The sequence below is a fragment of the Durio zibethinus genome, chromosome 4 (assembly GCF_047325235.1).
Source record: "Durio zibethinus cultivar Kanyao isolate XHJ-2024 chromosome 4, ASM4732523v1, whole genome shotgun sequence".
Classification (NCBI taxonomy): domain Eukaryota; kingdom Viridiplantae; phylum Streptophyta; class Magnoliopsida; order Malvales; family Malvaceae; genus Durio; species Durio zibethinus.
Genome location: NC_143165.1, coordinates 3,896,412 through 3,906,202, shown reverse-complemented (window position 1 = coordinate 3,906,202; position 9,791 = coordinate 3,896,412). Strand labels below are relative to the sequence as shown.

Here is a 9,791-nt window from a genome sequence, read left to right as displayed (position 1 = left end):
TCTGGTTGTAACAATTCCTTTATTATTAATAAAATTATATTTCTACTTTTAAAAAAAAATATTGATCAAATTATTGACATTTACTCTGGGTTTTCACATTTCTAAACACCACACACTACAAAAATCATTAGTTTTAGGGGTTTTTTTTTGGGTTTGGGAATAGCCTACGGATCCAAAATTTAAATATATTCAAAGATACTTGCTTGTATTAATTTCAAGAAATTAACCATTCTTTTTCCAAAGTGCATAAACTTTTGACCAAAGGGTATTCATATTTACAATTAGACGATGAAGATAACAATATTCTTCGTCTCAAATTAGACCCTTTTAAACTAGCCTTTTCCTTTGACAAAATCCAACTTTAACTAAAATCGTTGGAATAAGGTATAAATTTATCACTTTATTAATGTAAATGTTTCAAATTTACAATTAATCTTTCAATTAGTGCAAGTTTACCATCGTTTTAATTTTGTAGTAACTTTATCACCTTACTTTTAACTTTGAAGCCAATTTGATTAAAAGATAATAATTGAAAAATATTTTGTATAATATTTTATTAGAAACTATTTTATAATTAAAAAACAATCTTGAAAATAACATGGTAAGGGATAAAATCCAAACTGAAATGGGTTAGCTAAAGCAGGGGCCTCTCCTTTCTCGTGACATATATGATAGCTTGGTTGTAATTTTAGGGTTTCATATTTCATTAGTCTTGATCTTTGTAGCCTTGCTTCCTTCACCTCTAATAAAAGTCTTGACCTTTAAAAAAAAAAAAAAAGGCCAACTGAAACAAAAAATGACATGCCATTATATTTAGTAAAAAAAAAAAAATTAACATGATAGAAGAAGAAAAAATAAAATTAAAGGAAACTTCGGATTATGTGACATTTATTTACTAAGAAATACAAACAAAAAAAATTAAATAAAAAGAAAATTTTTTTACTTTAACTTCTTTTTTTTTTTTCTGTCTCGTTATATAATTTTGAAAATTGTTTATTTTAATTGTAAAATAGTTTCAAATGAAATATTAATTGTATACAGAATATTCTTCAACTGTTACATTTTGACAAAATTTGTTTCAAAATTGGAAGTATGATAGTAAATTTTCTTTAAAGTTAAAAGTATAATAGTAAAATTAAAGATGAATTTGGAATAATTATACAAATCATTTAAAGAAACATCAATTCCTTCAGATTGGCTTGGTCCAAATTAATTAATACGTGAAGTGAGTATAACTGACTATATTACTTATTACCTTTTATTTAACTTGGTCTGATCCCAACAAGAATAAAACCTAAATTTAAACAATTACTGTCTAATGCAGTAATTATTATAAATTATATCTTTGATCACCAATGCTTTTGTTTTTTTTTTTTTGGGTCTTCGCTTTTTAAAAGTTACGTTATAGTTGCCTATGTTACAAGAGTTTAGGGTTTTTTTTGGATGTCTATTTATAATACATATAAAAATTTGTCATTGAATTTATTAATTTTATAGATGAAAATAGTCTCCATAAAAATATTAATTATATGATGTTCAGTGAAATTTTTTTATTTTTTTTCAATCTTTAGGAATGTCTATGGGAAAATTATGCGTTGTCTAATAAAAAATTTTCTTTAATTTTTTTTTTATTTTTCAAAATTTAAAATGTCTAGATAAAAGGGAAGATCCGCCCCTAGTTAGACATTAACGAAAATCATTCTTCCTGTTCTTGACTTTGACCACCAATTTTTTATGATCAAGAATTAACTTTTGAAAAATGGGAAATCAAAGCAGAAAAGTTGAAAAACTTTGATGACTAACTATTTTACTTTATGTTATTTGCAAAAAAGGATGCCACGCTTGCAAAAAGGACGCATTTGGAATAGTCTTATGAGTGCTGTTTGGTACGGTGGATAAAAAATTGAAAAGATAGAAAATTTCTTTTCTCTTTCATCTTAATTTGGAATCATTTGTATTTGTGAATAAGTATAAAAAATGGTATTCTTTCATATTTTTTTTGCACTCACTTTTCTTTGATAGTGCACTTAAAATTCATTTTCTTTTTAATTTTTCACCTCTTTTATGAGTCTTTCCACTTTTTCATTCTACCAAGCACACCCTCCGATTAAAAATTGCACAACTTATGTAACATTAGTGATCAAAACTTACATTTAAAAGATAGGTGGCGAAAGTATTTAAATTCAAAAACTTTAGAGACAAATTGGACAATTTACCCAATTACTTATGGAAATTAAATGTGTTGATATTATAATGAACCAATTCTTTGATAACCGAATAGAAGATTTAACTAGTTGAGGTTTGATGCGCCGTTTAGAAACCATTCCCAAGTCTTTTATTTTCTTTAAAAAATAAAAGTATAGAATTACATATATATTATTTAGTAAAAGTATAACAAAAAAAAAAAATTCTTACACTTGTATCAATATAACTGTTACATTTTTTTTAATTCTTGAATTAAAATTAAATCCATAACATTTACATTTAATTATTTTAATCTAAATGTCAAAAAAAATTAAACTACACGGACAAAGTTTTAATTAAAAATAAAAGAGGCAAATTAAATTAATTCAGTGGAGTCAAATTTGATTCAAAAGCTAAACAAACTATGAATCATAATTACAGACAAATATATGAGGTTAATGAGATAGGATAAAGCTAGGACTCAATGTGAAATTGGATATGGCTGACTTAATGTGAAATACAAGAAGGCAAATCTAAATATCGGATCTTGCATTTAAATTAGCTTTTCATAACTTGAAACAAGTTTTGTACTTAAAAAGTAATTTTTATTGAAGTGAAATCCGAAAATAAGATAAAAGGGTCTAAACATGTAACAAAGCATAGCAAAACCTTATAAGCCACACCATAATAACAGCAAAACAACAGATTATTTATGCAAGGGAAAAGTACAGATTTTCACAACAAACCGAAGCTTGCCTTTTATTTTTACTATATATTAACTATTAATCATCTCGCCTTCGGATCCCTACAAAGAAAAACGACGAAAGGAAATAACAAAATTATTTAAGATCAAACAAATGAAAGAAAGATACATACATTTGACTAACCATATCATACAAGCATTAGGAAGGCCATCATTTGACGCTTTTTGCAGCATCCCACGCTCCTAGCTGAGTTTTTATGCAGATCTGAGCCCTAGCATTCAACTTCAACCAACGATTCACTTCTCGAAGTTGGTTCATTGTTTGTTTAACTTCTCCAGGACTTTTTTTTTTCGCCAGCTTCAGTTTTGCCTTCAGCTTTGCTGCCAGTTTTACCAGCGCTTCAAGCACTGCTTTTAAACTCTTCAGGTCTCTAATCCCAATTTTCTTTACATGATAAAAAAAAAAAAAGGAGTCCAAAGCAAGAGGAAAGTGAAGTGAGATTGAAGGACAAAAAACAATTAAAAAAACACTCTATATCAACTTCTATAACAGAAAAGGTTTCCCAAGTTAAAATACCTCAACCATTCTTCCCCCCAACAACTTGAAATTTTTCCTTTTACAAGCTTTCAGTTCACTTTCCTTTCTTTGAGTCATTCTTTCTGAAAAAAAAAAAAAAAAAAAACCATAAAAGTAAGAGAAATAAAGAGATAAACGCAATTTTTCCTGATTAATAACCAATAATTACATAAAAAATAATAACAAAGTTCATATATGTAAATATCTCTTACATTTCACCAAAAAGAGCCCAAACTTTGGCAGTAGATTGAAGAAATCAAGAATGACAACAAAAAAAGATTAGAGAGCATGCTTGAGGTTTCTCTCTTGGTCAAACATTTCTTTTGTAGAAAGAAAAAAGAAAAAAAAGAAAAAAGCGAGGCTGTCGATCCGCAAGTAAATATCACGTATCTTCAAGAATTAACGCCTGATCACCACTTTATCGAAAGAATATACGAATTTTCGCTGATGCCGACTTAAACTATAAATTAATTGTAAAGGTTTGATTGAAGACGCGTTTGGAGTTGAAAAAAAGGGCTTTTATAACAATTTCTCCATTATAACAATGAAAAAAAAGATTAAATTAAAGTTTGAACAGTTATTAATCATAATTTAAAATTATTTAATAGTCATCATCAAAATATCATGTAAAACTTATATTCATAAATGATGATTTCTGACGTAATTTACGTAATTTTATAGAGTGATTCTTTCATTAAAAAAATGATAAGTGAATATGACTTCAATTATTGCATTAGTTGAACACATGCACCATGCAGGATTCCCAACATAAATATAGCACGCATTATTTACCAGAAATTGATGTAGTAATCAAGAAAAATATTCAGACTTATTAAATGTCCATATATTTTCCATGTAATAGTAGATTTCTCATTGTAATTAATGGTGTGTTCCTGTCCTTGTTTAGTAATGTTTGAGATTTTGGCTACCGTGAACCAGCTCTTTCTTCGTCCAGTCACCGAGGTCAAGGCAAGGGGTAGACAGTTTGGTGAGGGAGCTCACAGACACTTGAAGGAAATGCTGGAATAAAGGGCTAATCAATCAGATCTTCTTTGGCTGATGAAGCAATTATATGCTCCATTCCAAAATCAAGATCGGGAACGGCAGATCGGCTAGTGTGGCAATATGACAACGAAGGCCACTATACAGTTAAGAGTGGCTATAAGCTATCGTTACACGAGAGAAATAATGACCTCTGCCCATGTATGACAGATGTAGATAACAAAAAGATGTGGAATGCATTGTAGGCGATAAACGCCCCGAGTAAAATAAAAGCACTAATGTGGCGAGTTTATCATGGATTCCTTCCTGGTGAATGTACATAGTGTTAGGCGAAAAACCCTAATCGAATCACACAATCGGAAGAAAAATCAAACAATTAATTAATCACATAAGAGACAATAATTTAACGAGGTTTAACCTAACTAACCTACATTCACAGATGAGAAAAAAGATCTACTATTTGTAGAGAATTACAAATATACATCAAATCAATCAACCACTCAACAATCAAAATCCATATATTCTCCCAATCTTCTCTAGTCTTGTGGAGTATTCTCAATCTAAATAAACATATACCCATGTGCATCCTCTCAAAGTCTCCTCTAATCCACTCACATGCATCATACTTATGCGGACTCTCTCAATCTCTAGTAGTCTTTTTGGGGTGTCTATCCCATAAAATCTTATAACTCTTTTACATCTTTTCTCATACCTAATCTTGTAGAGACTTCACCTATTTATAAGCATACAAACTTGCCTATTAAGAATCCCTTTCTTCTTAAAATTTTTCTTCTGGAAGTCAAACTTATCTATTAAGAATCTTTTTCCTCTTAGAATTCTTCTACAAATCTTCTTGTCCATCAAGAAATATCTAATCAATTTCAAACAAATTTGTTATGGGATTTGAGTCACTATTCCCAACAATCTCCACATTGACTCAAATTTCATCAAATCATTAATTTTCATGCTAGACATGCTTGGCTTCACTTACAATGGAAGTCTTACAATCAATCTTCTCTTGTGTATATTCACACTTGACGCAAATTGATCCTTTATCCTTAAAACTTAAACTCAAACTCTTTTTTTGAATCGAGCTCCTTTAGGCTTACCTCTTCCTATGGCTTGAACTATACTTTGATACCACTTGTTGAGCAAAAAGCTTCCAATCCAATCACACCATTAAAAGCAAAATCAAACATTCAATCAATCACACAAGAGACAATAATTTAATCTCCTAACTAACCTACATCCATGGATGAAAAAATAAATCTACTAGTTGTAGAGAATTACAAACATACATCAAATCAATAAACCACTCAATAATCAATATCCATAGACCTTCTCAATTTTTTCTAGACCTATGGAGTATTCCCAACTCAAAAAAATTGTACCTATGTGCATCTATACACTATATCTATGTGGACCTTCTCAGTCTTCTCTAATCCACTCACATATACCATACTATGTGGATTCTCTCAGTCTTCTCTAGTTTATTCACAAACATTCAAACATACACACCCATAAGATGTAAATTTTCAGTAGTCTTATAAGGCATTTATCCCATAAAACCCTATAACTCTTTTACATCTTTTTCTTATACCTAATCCTGTAGAGACTTCACTTATTTATAAGCATACAAACTTGCCCATTAAGAATCCCTTTTTAGAATTCTTCTTTTGCAAGTCAAACTTGTCTATTAAGATTTTTTTTTTCTCTTAAAATTTTTCTTTTACAAGTCATCTTGTCCATCAAGTAATATCTAACTAATCTCAAAAAAATCTATTATAGGATTTAAGTCACTATTTCTAACACATAGAAGGAGATTAGAGTTGAACTGGATATGCTTTATGTCTAGATCTTCAGATGAAACTATTTTGCATGCCATTAGAACATGCCTACTTGCAAGCCAAATCTAGGATACCTTGCACGTGGATTAAACAAGCTAGATAAATGAGGAAGATAACACAGCATAGGTTGAAAGCATTTGTATAAACATCACTTCCTAGTCTTTAAGGATGCAATGGAAACCTCTCATGAATGACACAGCTAAGGTCAATTTTGATAGGCCTTTTAACCTATAATCATAGAAGAAAAAGGCTGGTGTAATGATTCGAGACAACATAGGATTAGAGTTAGTTGTAGTTGCCATCGCAATGGTTGATATAAGAAGACCATTTCATGCTAAAGCTGAGGCAACCTATAGAGCGTTAGATTTTGCAGCAGAAATGGGGTTCACAAAATTCACTTTTGAAAAGGATGCTTTGAGTTTCATCCAAACACTAATTGGACAGGAGACTAATTTGTTACCAATGGGGACCATCATAGACAATACAAAGGAGAAAATGAAAAAGTTTCAAGTTTATCAAGTACTTCATAGCCCAAGAACATGTAACCAAGTAGCACACATACTGGTAAAAAGTGGTCTAGAAGCTTTAAATAAAAGTTTTGGTTAGAAGAATACTCTGATTATTGAACTATTGAAATGCATTTTAGAAATGAATGAATCACATCTTCATAAAAAAAAATTGAGATTTGGAATTTTTGGACTTCCATCAAGAAAGATTCTAAACAAATAAGATCTTTGACTTAAGGAAATATTATTTAATTGTATATTATAATCTTTAGGTAATAAGAAAGATTTTAATAAATCTAATAAGAAAGATTAGAGGAGTTGCAACCAATCTTTTTTGTTTAGGTGTGATTGGCCACCTGGAACATATCATGATTGCAAAAACAAATGTTAGATTCGAGAGTTGATTACGTATGTGGAAGGTTGTAGCACCCGCATAATACCCATCCAAATAATGGTACCAATATGATTTCAAATTATCCAAGTCTTAATCATTTTTATGATTTATCAAATAATTTAATATTGAAAATTAATCTTGAAATTATCCCAATAGTTTGGTAGCAATTTAAGATAATTTTCTCAGCTTAGGAGTATTCATAGAGACTAGTGTCTCATTCTGAAAAGGCTCCGTCATTGAATTCACTAAAATATTTTATTCAATAAAGTCTCTTAATAGTTTGGTAGGACTTAATTCAAAGCAATCCTCCAATAGTTTAAAGGATAAAAATTATTTATTTTTTTCATTTTTATCATTTTTTTAAACTAATTTATGAAATTTCCCAATAGTTTGATGGATTCTACAAATTTATTTTATAAAAATTTTTGTTTGTTCAAAAAATATTTAATATATATATTATTTATTAATTTTTATTTGAAAAATATGTTTTTTTTTTATTTTTTGTTTGAAATGATTTTTTAAATTATTTGAACCATTTTTTTTTTTACTTTCAAAAATAAAAGTGGCAAAACTAACTTTTTTTAAAAAAAAAATAAAACTAGAAAGTAATAAAAAAATAGGTTAAAAGTAAAATCAAATCAAATCAAATCAAAAAATAAAAATAAAAATAAAATGAAAAAGGAAAAACCTACGATCGGGTCGAGTCGATACCAAAGTCCACGTGCGGATCCTCGTCGTGTCACCTACAAGTCAAGGTCTTTCAAAACATTGCCATTCCGAAGCAGTATAAAAGGCAGCACCTCAGCATTTTCTTCAAAATTACCCAAGCCTCTCTCTCTCTCTACCTTTAGTTTTCTCTGCCTTTTCTCTAAAAACTCACAAGCAAATTCAATCAAAAACTGAGAATCTCACTGGTTTTTAGGGATATTGTTAAAAATTTCAATCGAAAACTAGAAAACCCATCAGTTTTTGAAAAGCTTGTCAGATTCTAAAGATCTTGCTGGACTCTCATCAAAAAATGATCTAAAAATTCAAATGGTCATTAAAAAATTCATCGAAAAACTCATGTTCTTCCCAAAAACCCAGATTTTTTCAAATATTTTCAGATTTTTCCCAAATTTTATCCCGATTGCTCCTAGAGTCATCCTAAACCCTAATTCTAACCCAAAAACCTAAAATCAAACCCACAACTTTAGATTGAACCCAAAATTAAACTCTCAAAACCCTTTCTGCCTAAAATTTCCCATATTTCTTTCAGTAATTTTCTCTATGTGCATCCTCTATTAGAATCAATCTAATTTATAGGCAGCTTTAGGAATAATTTTAGAAAACAAATAGAATCAATCCCAGGCTCGAATCCTGGGGTTGCATTTTGTCCAATGTGATTTTTAATCCAAAATTCCAATAATTATGCACTGATATGATTTTGGCATTAAAGTTTGACCATATGGTGGGATTCTGATCATGCTCTAAACTTCCATGTGCAAATTAAAACAAAAAAGGAAAGAAAAAACAGAAAAAAAGAAAGAAAGAGAGAAATGAAAATAATAACAACAACAACAACAACAACAATAACAACAACAACAATAATAATAATAATAATAATAATAATATAAGAATATAAGAATATATATACAGAAATACCAAAGAAAGAAAATAATAATAATAAAATAATAGTGACATTAAAAAAAGGTCGATCTAATTAGGCCCGGATAAAAAATAGGCCCAAACAAAAAATGGGCCTAGTTGGGCCTTGATACAAATAGGCCTAATTGGGCTCAAACACCAATATGCCTAATTAAGCCTGGACACCAATTAGCCTAATTAGGCCCGGACACAAATGGGTGTCTAATTAGGCCTAGACACCAATAGGCCTAATTGGGCCTAAACACAAACAAGTGTTTACAACTACCCTTTTTTGCACATCTTTGTTAGACAAGGATATTGCAAAGATCTAGATACTCACTCTATTTGAGTTGAATCAAGAATGATCTTAAAATCTGAAAAATGACTTGGATTGAACCAAGATTGGGTGACTTGGACTAACCACGAGTTAAGATGAAGCGACCAGGACTGGGTTAAGGTCGAAAATAAGTGATTAAGAAGAAACCACTAATCATAAGAAATTATCTGGACTGAGCTAAGATCAAGTGGTCAAGGTAAAATCACAAGTCAAAACAAAGTCGCCAGGACCAAGTCGAGGTCAAAAATAAATGATCAGGATAAAACCATGAATCATAAGAAATAATCTAGATTGAGTCAAGATTAAGTGATCAGGACAAAACCACAAGTCAAAATAAAGCGACCAGGATCGAGTCGAGGTCGAAAATAAATTATCGAGATGAAACCATAAATCATAAGAAATGATCTAGATTGAGCCAAGATCAAATGACCGAGACGAAACTACAAGTAAAAAATGAAGCGATCAAGTCGAGGTCAAAAATAAATGATCAAGACAAAAATTGAATCACAAGAAATGATCTAGACTGAGCTAAGATCAAGTGACGAAGATGAAACCATGAGCCAAAATAAAGCAACCAGGATCGAGTCAAGATTAAAAATAAATTATTGGGATGAA

The 9,791-nt window shown here is 29.9% G+C and overlaps 1 long non-coding RNA gene across 2 annotated transcripts; it reads right to left on the bottom strand.

The window, feature by feature from the left end:
- Positions 1 to 2,642: 2,642 nt before the first annotated feature.
- LOC149519044 (uncharacterized) lies at positions 2,643 to 3,972 on the bottom strand. Of its 2 annotated transcripts, XR_016341910.1 has the most exons (4): positions 3,677 to 3,971; positions 3,465 to 3,547; positions 3,072 to 3,332; positions 2,643 to 2,989 (listed from the first exon to the last, which is right to left on the bottom strand). It is a non-coding gene; the product is annotated as an uncharacterized LOC149519044 (long non-coding RNA). The 2 variants fall into 2 exon arrangements; XR_016341909.1 differs by having other exon boundaries at positions 2,643 to 3,332; positions 3,677 to 3,972.
- Between the last annotated feature and the right edge of the window lie 5,819 nt (positions 3,973 to 9,791).